Here is an 11,576-nt window from a genome sequence, read left to right on the forward strand (position 1 = left end):
ACCATTATTCTATTGAGGGCCACCTAGGTTGTTTCCATGTTCTGGCTATTACAAATAGTGCAGCTATGAACATAGTTGAACAAATACTCTTGTAGTATCATAGGGCATCTCTTGGGTATATTCCCAAGAGTGGAATTGCTGGGTCCTGAGGGAGGTTGACTCCCAGTTTCCTGAGAAACCGCCACACTGATTTCCACAGTGGCTGCACAAGATTGCATTCCCACCAACAATGGATGAGTGTTCCCCTCACTCCACATCCTCTCCAGCATAGGCTATCGTTGGTGTTTTTGACTTTAGCTATTCTGACAGGTGTAAGATGGTATCTCAAAGTGGTTTTGATTTGCATTTCCCTGATCACTAAGGAGGTTGAGCATGACCTTAAGTGTCTTCTGGCCATTCGAAGTTCATCTGTTGTGAATTCTCTGTTCAGTTCAGTACCCCCATTTTTTAATTGGGTTAATTAGAGTTTTAGTGTCTAGTTTCTTGAGTTCTTTGTATATTTTGGAGATCAGACCTTTGTCTGATGAGGGGTTGGTGAAGATCTTCTCCCAGTCAGAAGGCAGCCTTTTTGTCTTACTGACAGTGTCCTTTGCTTTACAGAAGCTTCTCAGTTTCAGTAGGTTCCATTTATTCATTGTTTCTCTTATTGTCTGTGCTACTGGGGTCCTACTTAGGAAGTGGCCTCCTGTGCCTATATCTTGTAGACTACTTCCCACTTTCTCTTCTATCAGGTTCAAAGTGAACAGATTAATGTCGATGTCTTTAATCCATTTGGACTTGAGTTTTGTGCATGGTGATAGATATGGATCTACTTTCATTCTTCTACAGGTTGACATCCAGTTATGCCAGCACCATTTGTTGAAGATGCTTTCCTTCTTCCATTGTATACCTTTAGCCCCCTTGTCGAAAATTAGGTGTTCATAGGTTTGTGGGTTAGTATCCGGGTCTTCTATTCGATTCCATAGGTCGACTTCTCTGTTCTTATGCCAATACCAAGCTTTTTTCAATACTGTAGCTCTGTAATAGAGTTTGAAGTCAGGGATGGTAATTCCTCCAGAAGTTCCTTTATTGTATAGGATTGTTTTGGCTATCCTGGGTTTTTTCTTTTGCCATATAAACTTGATTATTGTTCTCTCAAGGTCTGTGAAGAAGTTTGATGGGATTTTGATGGGGATTGCATTGAATGTATAGATTGCTTTTGGTAGAATTGCCATTTTTACTATGTTGATCTCCCCAATCCAAGAGCAAGGGAGATCCTTCCATTTTCTGGTATCCTCTTCAATTTCTTTCTTCAAAGACTTAAAGTTCTTGTCAAATAGGTCTTTCACTTCCTTGGTTAGAGTAACCCCAAGATATTTTATGCTATTTGTGGCTATCGTGAAAGGTGATGTTTCTCTGATTTTCCTCTCTGCTTCTTTATCCTTTGTATATAGGAGGGCAACCGATTTTTTGGAGTTGATCTTGTATCCTGCCACATTACTAAAGGTGTTTATCAGCTGTAGGAGGTCTTTGGTAGAGTTTTTGGGGTCGCTTATGTACACTATCATATCGTCAGCAAATAACAAAAGTTTAATTTCATCCTTTCCAATTCGAATCCCCTTGATCTCCTTATGTTGTCGTATTGCTATTGCTAGAACTTCAAGCACTATATTAAAGAGGTATGGAGAGAGTGGACAGCCTTGTCGTGTTCCTGATTTTAGTGGAAAGGTTTTGAGTTTCTCTCCATTCAGTTTGATGTTAGCTGTCGGCTTGCTGTATATTGCTTTTATTATATTTAGGTATGATCCTTGTATCCCCAGTCTCTCCAACACCTTTATCATAAATGGGTGTTGAATTTTGTCAAATGCTTTGTCAGCATCCAATGAAATGATCATATGGTTTTTTTCTTTCAGTTTATTTATATGATGGATTACATTGATAGATTTGCGTATGTTGAACCAGCCCTGCATCTCTGGAATGAAGCCTACTTGATCATAATGGGTAATTTTTCTAATGTGTTCTTGGATTCAGTTTGCTAGTACTTTATTGAGAATTTTCGCGTCGATGTTCATGAGTGAGATTGGCCTGTAATTCTCTTTCTTGGTTGTGTCTTTGTGTGGTTTTGGTATCAGGGTAACTGTAGCTTCATAAAAGGAGTTTGGCAATGATTCTTCTGTTTCTAGATTGTGGAATACATTAAGGAGTAAATGTATTAGCTCTTCCTGGAAGTTCTGGTAGAATTCTGCATTGAAACCATCTTTTCAATGGTCCTGGGCTTTTTTGGTAGGGAGATTTTTGATAACAGCTTCTAATTCTTCACGACTAACAGGCCTATTTAGATTGTTCACCTGTTCTTGGTTCAACTTTGGTATATGGTACTTATCTAAAAAAATATCCATTTCTTTTACATTTTCCAACTTCGTGGCATATAAGCTTTCGTAGTAAGATCTGATGATTCTCTGAATTTCCTCTGTGTCTGTGGTTATGTCCCCCTTTTCATTTCTGATCTTATTAATTTGCATGTTCTCTCTCTGCCGTTTGATTAGTTTGGATAGGGGTTTGTCGATCTTGTTGATTTTCTCCAAGAACCAGCTTTTTGATTCATTGATTCTTTGGATTGTTTTCTGTGTTTCTATTTTGTTGATTTCAGCCATCAGTTTGATTATTTCCAGGCTTCCACTCCTCCTGCGTGAATCAGCTTCTTTTTTTTCCAGATCTTTCAAGTGTGCTGTTAAGTCTCCAGTGTGTGCTTTCTCCGTTTTCTTTAATTGGGCACTCAGTGCTATGAACTTTCCTCTTAGCACTGCTTTCATAGTGTCCCATAGGTTTAAGTATGTTGTGTCTTTATTTTCATTAAATTCAAGGAAGACTTTAATTTCTTTCTTTATTTCTTCCTTGACCCAGGGGTGATTTAATAGTTGACAGTTCAACTTCCATGAGTTTGTTGGCTTCCTGAGGGTAGCATTGTTGTTGAATTCTAACTTTAATCCATGATGATCTGACAAGACACAGGTGGTTACTAATATTTTTTTGTATCTGTGGAAGTTTGCTTTGTTACCAAGTATGTGGTCAATTTTTGAGAAGGTTCCAAGGGCAGCAGAGAAGAAGGTATATTCTTTCCTATTTGAGTGGAATGTTCTATAGATATCTGTTAAGTCCATTTGATTCAATACCTCCAATAATTCTCTTATTTCTCTGTTGGGTTTCTGTCTGATTGACCTGTCCATTGGTGAGAGAGGTGTGTTGAAGTCTCCTACTATTAGTGTGTGTGGTTTGATGACTGCCTTGAGTTCTAGAAGTGTTTCTTTTACATAAGTGGGTGCCTTTATATTAGGGGCATAGATATTCAGGATTGAGGCTTCCTTCTGATGAATTGTTCCTGTTATGAATATGAAATGTCCATCTCTATCTCTTCTAATAGATTTTAATTTGAAGTCAATTTTGTTAAATATTAGAATGGCCACACCTGTTTGTTTCTTAGGTCTATTTGCTTGGAAAACCTTTTCCCAGTGCTTTACTCTGAGTAGATGTCTGTCTTTGTGGTTGAGGTGTGTTTCTTGTAAACAGCAGAATGTTGGATCCTGTTTTCGTATCCTATCTCTAAGTCTGTGCCTCTTTATAGGTGAATTGAGTCCATTGATATTAAGTGATATTAATGACCAGTGGTTGTTGACTCCGGTCATATTTTTAGGAAGTAGAGTGTATGTTTTTCCCTTCTTTGAGTTCTGCTTGTGAAGGGTCGCTAGATGCCTGAGTTATTGTAGGCGGTGTTAGGAATGTTGGATTCCTTGGGTTGTGATTTGCCTTCTAATACTTTCTGTAAGGCTGGATTTGTAGCGACGCATTGTTTAAATTTGTTTTTATCCTGGAATATTTTGTTTTCTCCGTTGATAGTGAACGATAGCTTGGCTGGGTAAAGTAGTCTGGGTTTGCATCCATGGTCTCTTAGTTTCTGCAGTACCTCTATCCGGGACCTTCTGGCTTTCATGGTTTCCATAGAGAAGTCTTGTGTAAGTCTGATGGGTTTACCTTTATAAGTTACTTGATCTTTTTCCTTTGCAGCTCTTAATATTCTCTCTTTAATCTGAATGTTTTGTGTTTTGATTATTATATGGCGAGGAGATTTTTTTTTTTTTTTGATCCAGCCTATTCGGGGTTCTGTATGCTTCTTGAACCTTCATAGGGATATCGTTCTTTAGGTTGGGGAAGGATCCCTTTCGTGATCCCTGGATTCTGGAGATGTCATGATGCCTTTCAGGTTGTTGGAGGAATTCTTGCATTGGCGCCTGCCCATCTCCTCCTCTCTGGATGAAACTCCTCAGCACTCTCAGGATAGAACTTCTCAGCACTGCAGCAGGGCTAGCTGGTGTTTACAGGACACAGGAGACAAAAAGGCAGCAGCAGTGGGGACAGGGAGGGGTCCGATGGAACACCGAAGACCCTGCCACAGAAGCTGAGGGGGGAGGGGTTGTGCTCTCTTCTGGGACAGAGAGCCCAGGCGAGCACCCACTCACCTCTCTGGATAGAACTTCTCCCCATGTTGGGTTTCTTAAGGGTGGGGAGGTGAAAAGATACTACATCTTCCAGGCTGGAAATGTTTCTGTGGGGCAGTTTGAAGGAGTCTTGATCAGTGAGTTAGCCAGGGTTCTCCAGAGAAAAAGAACCAAGAGAATATAAATACAACCATGAAAGAGGATTAATCGCCAGGCAACAAGTCACATGTCTGTAATCTAGCACTTGGGAATCAGAGGCAAGGTGATCTCTGTGAGTTTAAGTTTAACCTGGTCTACATAATGAGTTCCAGGCCTGCCAGTGTTACATAGTGAGACCCTGTTACAGGGCACACACACACACACACACGCGCACAGGATCTCACTAGACTCTTTCATCTTCTATGTTAAAAGGTAAATGAAAGGAAGGGTTTCCTGAGCCATCCAGCATGGTAGTTTGATGAAGTCACTAAGAATTTTCCCCTACAAAAGAAACATTGAAATTTATAAAAATAGCAAACATTTCAGGGCCCTGGAAATTGAATGAAAGGCTCACAGCAAACTTTATGCATTGGGCAAGTGAACTTCTTAAAATACATTATGCTACACAAAGGAATCTAGATGCAAAGGAATATATAGTATGTGTTTGCACTTATATGACATTATCAGAAAATGACGACCCACACAGAAGACAGCTGGCTGGTCGTGGAGTCCAGGAACGGCAGCTACTTCCTGCCAATGGACACGCAGAAACGTTCTAGGTGACAGAAATGCTCTAAAACTAGGTTATGGTGATTGATTACAGCTCTATAAATTTACTAAAAGAAAAAAACCATTGAATTGTGTATTTAAAACAATTGCACTAATAAATTACTCAATTAAAAAGAAAGGATGAGGGCTGGAGAGATGGCTCAGAGGTTAAGAGCACTTGCTGCTCTTCCAGAGGTCCTGAGTTCAATTCCCAGCAACCACATGGTGGCTCACAACCATCCGAAATGAGATCTGGTGCCCTCTTCTGGCCTGCAGGCATACATGGAATGTTGTATACATAACAAATAAATAAATCTTTAAAAAAAATGAATGATATCAGGGCATCAGAGGAGGAAAAGACAGGACGTTGCTCAATACTCAGAAAATGTTCAATGCCAAATGAAAAATCCTCAGCTTTTGGAAAATGTGGTAAAATACACATGACGGATTATTTACAACCTCAACTCTTTTTACACGTCCTAGCGTTGGTGCTGTCCTAACACAGCTGCACCCACCACGGCTACTCACATCCCCGTGTCCACTGGGCACGAATTCTATTCTCCATCTCCTGGGCACTGGCCACCACTCCTTCACTTTCTCTCTCTAAGGAGCTGGTTGCTAGTCAGGCATGATGGTTTGCACCTGTTCCCAGTACTAGGGAGACTGAGGCAGGAGGATTGCTATGAATTGGAGGCCAGCGTGCCATCCTGTCTCCTGGAAGAGGAGGAAGAGAAGCGTTAATTAAGACTGTAATTCAGAGATGAGTGCCTAGCATGTGTGAGGTCATGGCTTCAATGGCCAGTAAAGATTTTAATTGTCTCTTCAATGTAAGAAGTGGTCATTTGAAGGCAGGCATGGTGGTTCTTATCTTTCACCTCAGTGTTCATGAGGCTGAGGAAAGAGGATTACCGTGAGTTTGAGACCAGCATGGGCTACATAGTGAGTTCCTGTCCAGTCTGAGCTATAACTTGAGACCCAGTTTCAAAATAAAGGAAGGGGAGGAGGAAAGGCAGGAGGGAAGGAGAGAAGGAAGGAGAAAGAGGAAAGAAGAAACCATGTTGGGGGCTGAAGAAATGACTCAGCAGTTAAGAGCACTGACTTCTCTTCCAAAAGAGCCAGGTTCAATTCCCAGCAGCCATATGGCAGCTCACAACTGTCTGTAAGTCCAGTTCCTGGGGATCTGATGCCTTCAAATCAATGTGCATAAAATAAAGTTAAATCTTTTAAAACCAGGTGGTTTCTTTTACAGCTTTTTTTTTCTTTTTCTTTTTGGTTTTCTGAGACAGGGTTTCTCTGCAGCTATGGAGTCTGTCCTGGAATTTGCTCTTACAGACCAGGCTGGTCCCGAACTCAGAGATTCGCCTACCTCTGCTTCCCGAGTGCTTGGATTAAAGGTGTGTGCCACCACCGCCTGGCTATTTTATGGCTTTTAAATGCAGTCTACTAATTAATTAATTAATGCAAACATGTTAGCACAATAGTCTTATCTCCACTATATTCTCAAATGCCATTTCCCTATGCAGAGCCCAGTCACGGGCTCCCTCTTCCACAAAACTTCCTAATCCCCTTTGCCCAGACGGAAACTTACCTCTACCCTTGTCTGTTCCTCGTTCTCTTCCTGTTCAAGTCTAAGGTCATAGCATGGATGTTTATGCAACTCTCTCATCCCCTCTACTAAACTACAAGATTCTTGCAGTATGATCTACCTCTGTCCTACCCAGAACAGGTGAAAAGCAAAACCTGTCAGTACGTCTCAAAACTAAGGTTCAGCACCCAATAACATCACCACCGTCTGGGTGTTCGGTCATGTAAACTCACAGGTCCCGCTTAATTACTACTACATCTAAGACTCTGGAAAGAGGTTCCTGGGATCTTGGTTTTAACAAGTCTAGGAGAGCAGGATGCAAACCAAACTTTGAGACTACTGAGTTGTAGAGTAAGTGCTCCCTCGGCCACCGAACATGAGCTCAGCTGCATAACACACCTTAGCTCCACCAAGAAGAAAAGAACGAAGAGCATTATTCCATGGACAATGCTGTTGGTTTCTCCTGTGATCCAAGCCTCGGCTTATGGATGTATAGGTCGTGATCAGCTCTAGAGAGTAGTTCCTAATGAGACTCATGGAAGGGGTACTTGAAAGCTGTGGCAAGACCATTTCTAATAGTGTCATGATGGAATGCCAGTATTCCTGGGATGCTCGCCAGAATGGAGGTAATTATTTTATAAAAGTCACCAGAGTCTCAACTCCAGAGTCTGAAATAAATCCACTTACTCTGCAAGGCGACGCTGGAGAGTTCTCAAATATGATTTACTGTAGAAGAGGCAGATGAGTTTGTTAGGAAGGGATAAAGGCCACGAAGGCATCGAAGGCCTGGTTTTATTTGCCACCAACACAGGAGCGGCGCTAGCCAAAGTCAAGCACGTCTGCACGGCGCTGAATTGCAGTCGTAACAATAACTGGAGACAAACAGTTCATTTTATGACAAGAATGTATCGTGTGCGTTTTTTTTTTTAATACTTGCTAGGGCAAAACATACTAAAAAAAAAAAGTCTGCACTGTGGCTTCCAGGTTGCAGTCTAAAACCAGCAGGGCTTACTTAAAACCCAGAGAGAGTTTAAATAAACCAGAATGAGGACATTCTGGAGAGTAATTGAAAGCAGTCAATTACTAGAACTATCTTAGAAACGGGGCAACAGTAGAGGGTTTCGAGACTGGCGACATTAGTGGAAGGAAACACACCCATGCAGTCATTAAAAGTAAGGAAATCATTAACACAAGCGAGTCATGCTGGGGAGGATGGCGTACTGAAGTCTCCGAGGAAACCAGAGAAGGAGGGATCCTGGGGATAGGCACACCGACAGAACAGGGACGCCAGTAAACTTCAAGTTGTACTTCATTTGTTTGGGTCGGGGCTTCTATTGAAAATCTGCAGAAAGATGTGACCTTCTTAGGAGAAATGTAAGGACAAACATTTTACCTGTGATTCTAGGAAGTTCAAGACTGGACCCAAACGATATACTAAGAAAAAATGTTCTTTTTCACACATACATACACACACACAATGCTTTTTTTGGGATAGCAGAATTCTAGTTGTTGGAAGCCTAGAGAAATCAACTGGAGAAGAATCCCACAGCAAGGCGAGGATGGACTGAAGGGAATGGTGCTTGACTGTGTACTTTTGAGTAGTAGCCTTTGCTTTGACTGGGAGTTTTCTGTTTATATGTATGTGGGTGGGTATGTATGCCCAGGCGAGCAGAGTCTCTTCTGTCTTTCTGTCATGTGTGTTCCTGACTTGAATTCAGGTTGTCAGGCTTAGCAGGGCAGCAAGTGTTCATAGCTGTTGAGCCGTCTCAATGGCCTTGGCTTGACCGGACATTTCATGTTTGTTGTGGCTGTTTTAGAGATGCCTTTGCTTTGTGGCTAAAAAGTGTAATGATAACAATCAATTCGAAGACTCAAATAATGCCAAATGTGGTAGAGTATACCTCTAGCCCCAGAACTGGAGATTCAAGGTCAACCTGGACCCCTTGTTTCAAACAACAATAATAGTGATGAGTCTAGGTAATTAAACCTCACAATTTGTGTGGAAAAGAAGGGGTGAGATGGAATGGTGAAAGACTAAGAAACACAGGGACTGGAGAGATGGCTCAGAGGTTAAGAGCATTGCCTGCTCTTCCAAAGGTCCTGAATTCAATTCCCAGCAACCACATGGTGGCTCACAACCATCTGTAATGAGGTCTGGTGCCCTCTTCTAGACTGCAGGCATACACACAGACAGAGTATTGTATACATAATAAAAGAAAGAAAGAAAGAAAGGAAGGAAGGAAGGAAGGAAGGAAGGAAGGAAGGAAGGAAGGAAGGAAAGGAAAGAAAGAGAGAAAGAGAGAAAGAGAGAAAGAGAGAAAGAGAGAAAGAGAGAAAGAGAGAAAGAAAGACAAAGACAGGGAAGTAAAGGAGAGACAAAAGTATGATGGAGGCAGGTACAGAGGAACACCATGTAAAGACACACGGAGATGGTGACAGCTATCCAAAGGCCAAGGAGGGGCCATGGAGCAAGCTCTAATAGTGTTGACCCCTTCCTCATGACTTCTACTTTCCATGCTTACGTGAAAATAAGTGTGTGTTTATTTTAGCCACCCAGTCCGATGCTCTCATGGCAACTTTAGCAGGGGAATATGATGCCCTGAAAAGAATGCCTGCTGAGAAAACACACTGAGCAAAGACATGAAAGACTTAGCAAGCTGTGATGGGATAGGAAGATTCAGCAGATTGTATTAAAGGGAAAAGGACATTGAGATGCTTTTGTTTCTGTTAATTATCCTATAATCTACAGAACGGGCGTTCTCTGGAGACACAGGGTCTGTCTAAATTAACTACCTGAGATGAAGAACAAATGTGCACTCAACTTCATCACAGACCATAGACTCTGAAATGTTGAATGAGCATGAAGTTTAATTTTTAATTGTAAGACAAAATGTATTTGATATCATTTATACCCTGATTTAAGGACATGACACTTCTGAAGAAAATGAATATCATGAATTATGTAGCTCAGATACTTCTTAGAAAAAGAATAAAGGGAAGTTATGTCCTTTCTCATGGCTCATTAAAGAAATTATGGAAATTAGAGAGCCTGAATATGCAAAACAAAAAAGCCTGAAGCGTAGTCGTTGGTTGGTCAAGGCAGATGCTGCATATGGCTTGTTTGAGCTCCATCATTCTAATTCCAGGTTCTACACCAGAATCACTCACTCGGAGTATTTTTATATGACCAATGCCCAGATCCCACCAGTAGAATTCAGTAGATATGGAATGAGAAAAGGTCATTGTCCATGATAGCTGAGGAGTTTAATTGCCAGTTAAGAATAATTCTACTAAGTCCATGTATGTTTCTCCCTTATCAGAAGAACTATGCTCACTGTAAAGCGCCCCCCCAACATTTTTAATGGCCAGTAAATTCATTTCTTCCAGGGGAGGCAACAGAGGTCAGCAAGGAACCCATAGGGACTGCATGCCCGTCACACTGATCCCATGGAATGACGGGATACCTGGAAGAGCCTCACAGAGTCAACACCAGCCAGTGAAGAGTTTCTGGTAAAGGAGGCTGTGACCCGCAAAGACAACTGTCTGAATGGAGGGATGAGTAGCCCATTACTGGCTGCACCTTCAGCACCTGCAAGGGTTGACTTTACCCCTCGCCAACCCTACTCGGTAGAAAGAGAACCTCACTCTGACAGTGACCCCTAGGTTTTCATGAGGCACTCTCTTCACCCCAGCTGGTTTTTGCTTCTCATTTACTTCTGACGAGCAATTCTCAACCATTCAAATGGCTGAAAATCCCTGATTGGTGGGAAGCCCTTGGGAGTCAGTTTCTGTCTTTGTCCCAAGTGCAGTTCTCCAAACCTCACAGCTGTATTCTGTAGTCAGTTAAAAGCAATATCGATCCAGAGAGATGGCTCGGTGGTAAGGGTGCTTGTTCCACAAGCCAGATGACCTGGGTTCAAGCCCTGGAACCCTCCATAAAAACAGAACTGATTCCTGAACTTTGTTCTCTGACTTCTACAGTTACACCATGCTATGTGTGCATCCATAGACACACAGACATAAATACATTGTAATAATGATAATGATAATAATAGTTTAGTCCTAACACATTTTGTTACCCAAGCAAGTCAAAGAAGTCTGTTTTTTTTGCGTTACACTCAAACATGTAAACAACACATATCCCTCTGAGTTCTTGTACTCGCTGTATCTTGTCTTTGCTGCATATATATCCTGCTATTCTTTGATACTGAAGATCTACCCGATCATGTATTTCTCTAAAGCTGTGATCAGAAATTAATCTGTCGAATCATAAGAAATTTCAAATAAAAAAAAAATCACTCTCTTGTTTCCCTGAAAGGCGCAGTAGAATAGTCAGAGACCCACAGTCTATCTGAAATTAAAATGCATGGCTTTGAGGCTTCTTTGACGAGGAATAATTATTTATGTCGTCTGCTAGCCAAGCACAGAGATTGCTAATGTCTGCCCTTGAGGGAAATGAACTGTGTGAACAGTTCCAAGCAAACACGGTCCAACTGTTCATGGAAAGGAGCAGGCAGAAGAAATCCACGGGGTTCTCTCTAGATTGCCCCCAAATTGCCCGGATCAGCACCTCTTTTCTCCCCAACTAAATTCATAAATGAATGAGGTTTTGAGGGGAGGAGGACCATCATCCTGTCTCCACAGATGTTCAGCATCATGTATCACAGTGATGACTCAACACTCAACACAACACCAGGGTGCCATATAAAGACGGCCGGGCTCAAAGCTCTGTGGTTCCACTTGCTTCAGGCGTCGAACTGTGCCTTTTTAAG

Source organism: Myodes glareolus, chromosome 21, assembly GCF_982192425.1.
Source record: "Myodes glareolus chromosome 21, mMyoGla1.1, whole genome shotgun sequence".
NCBI lineage: Eukaryota > Metazoa > Chordata > Mammalia > Rodentia > Cricetidae > Myodes > Myodes glareolus.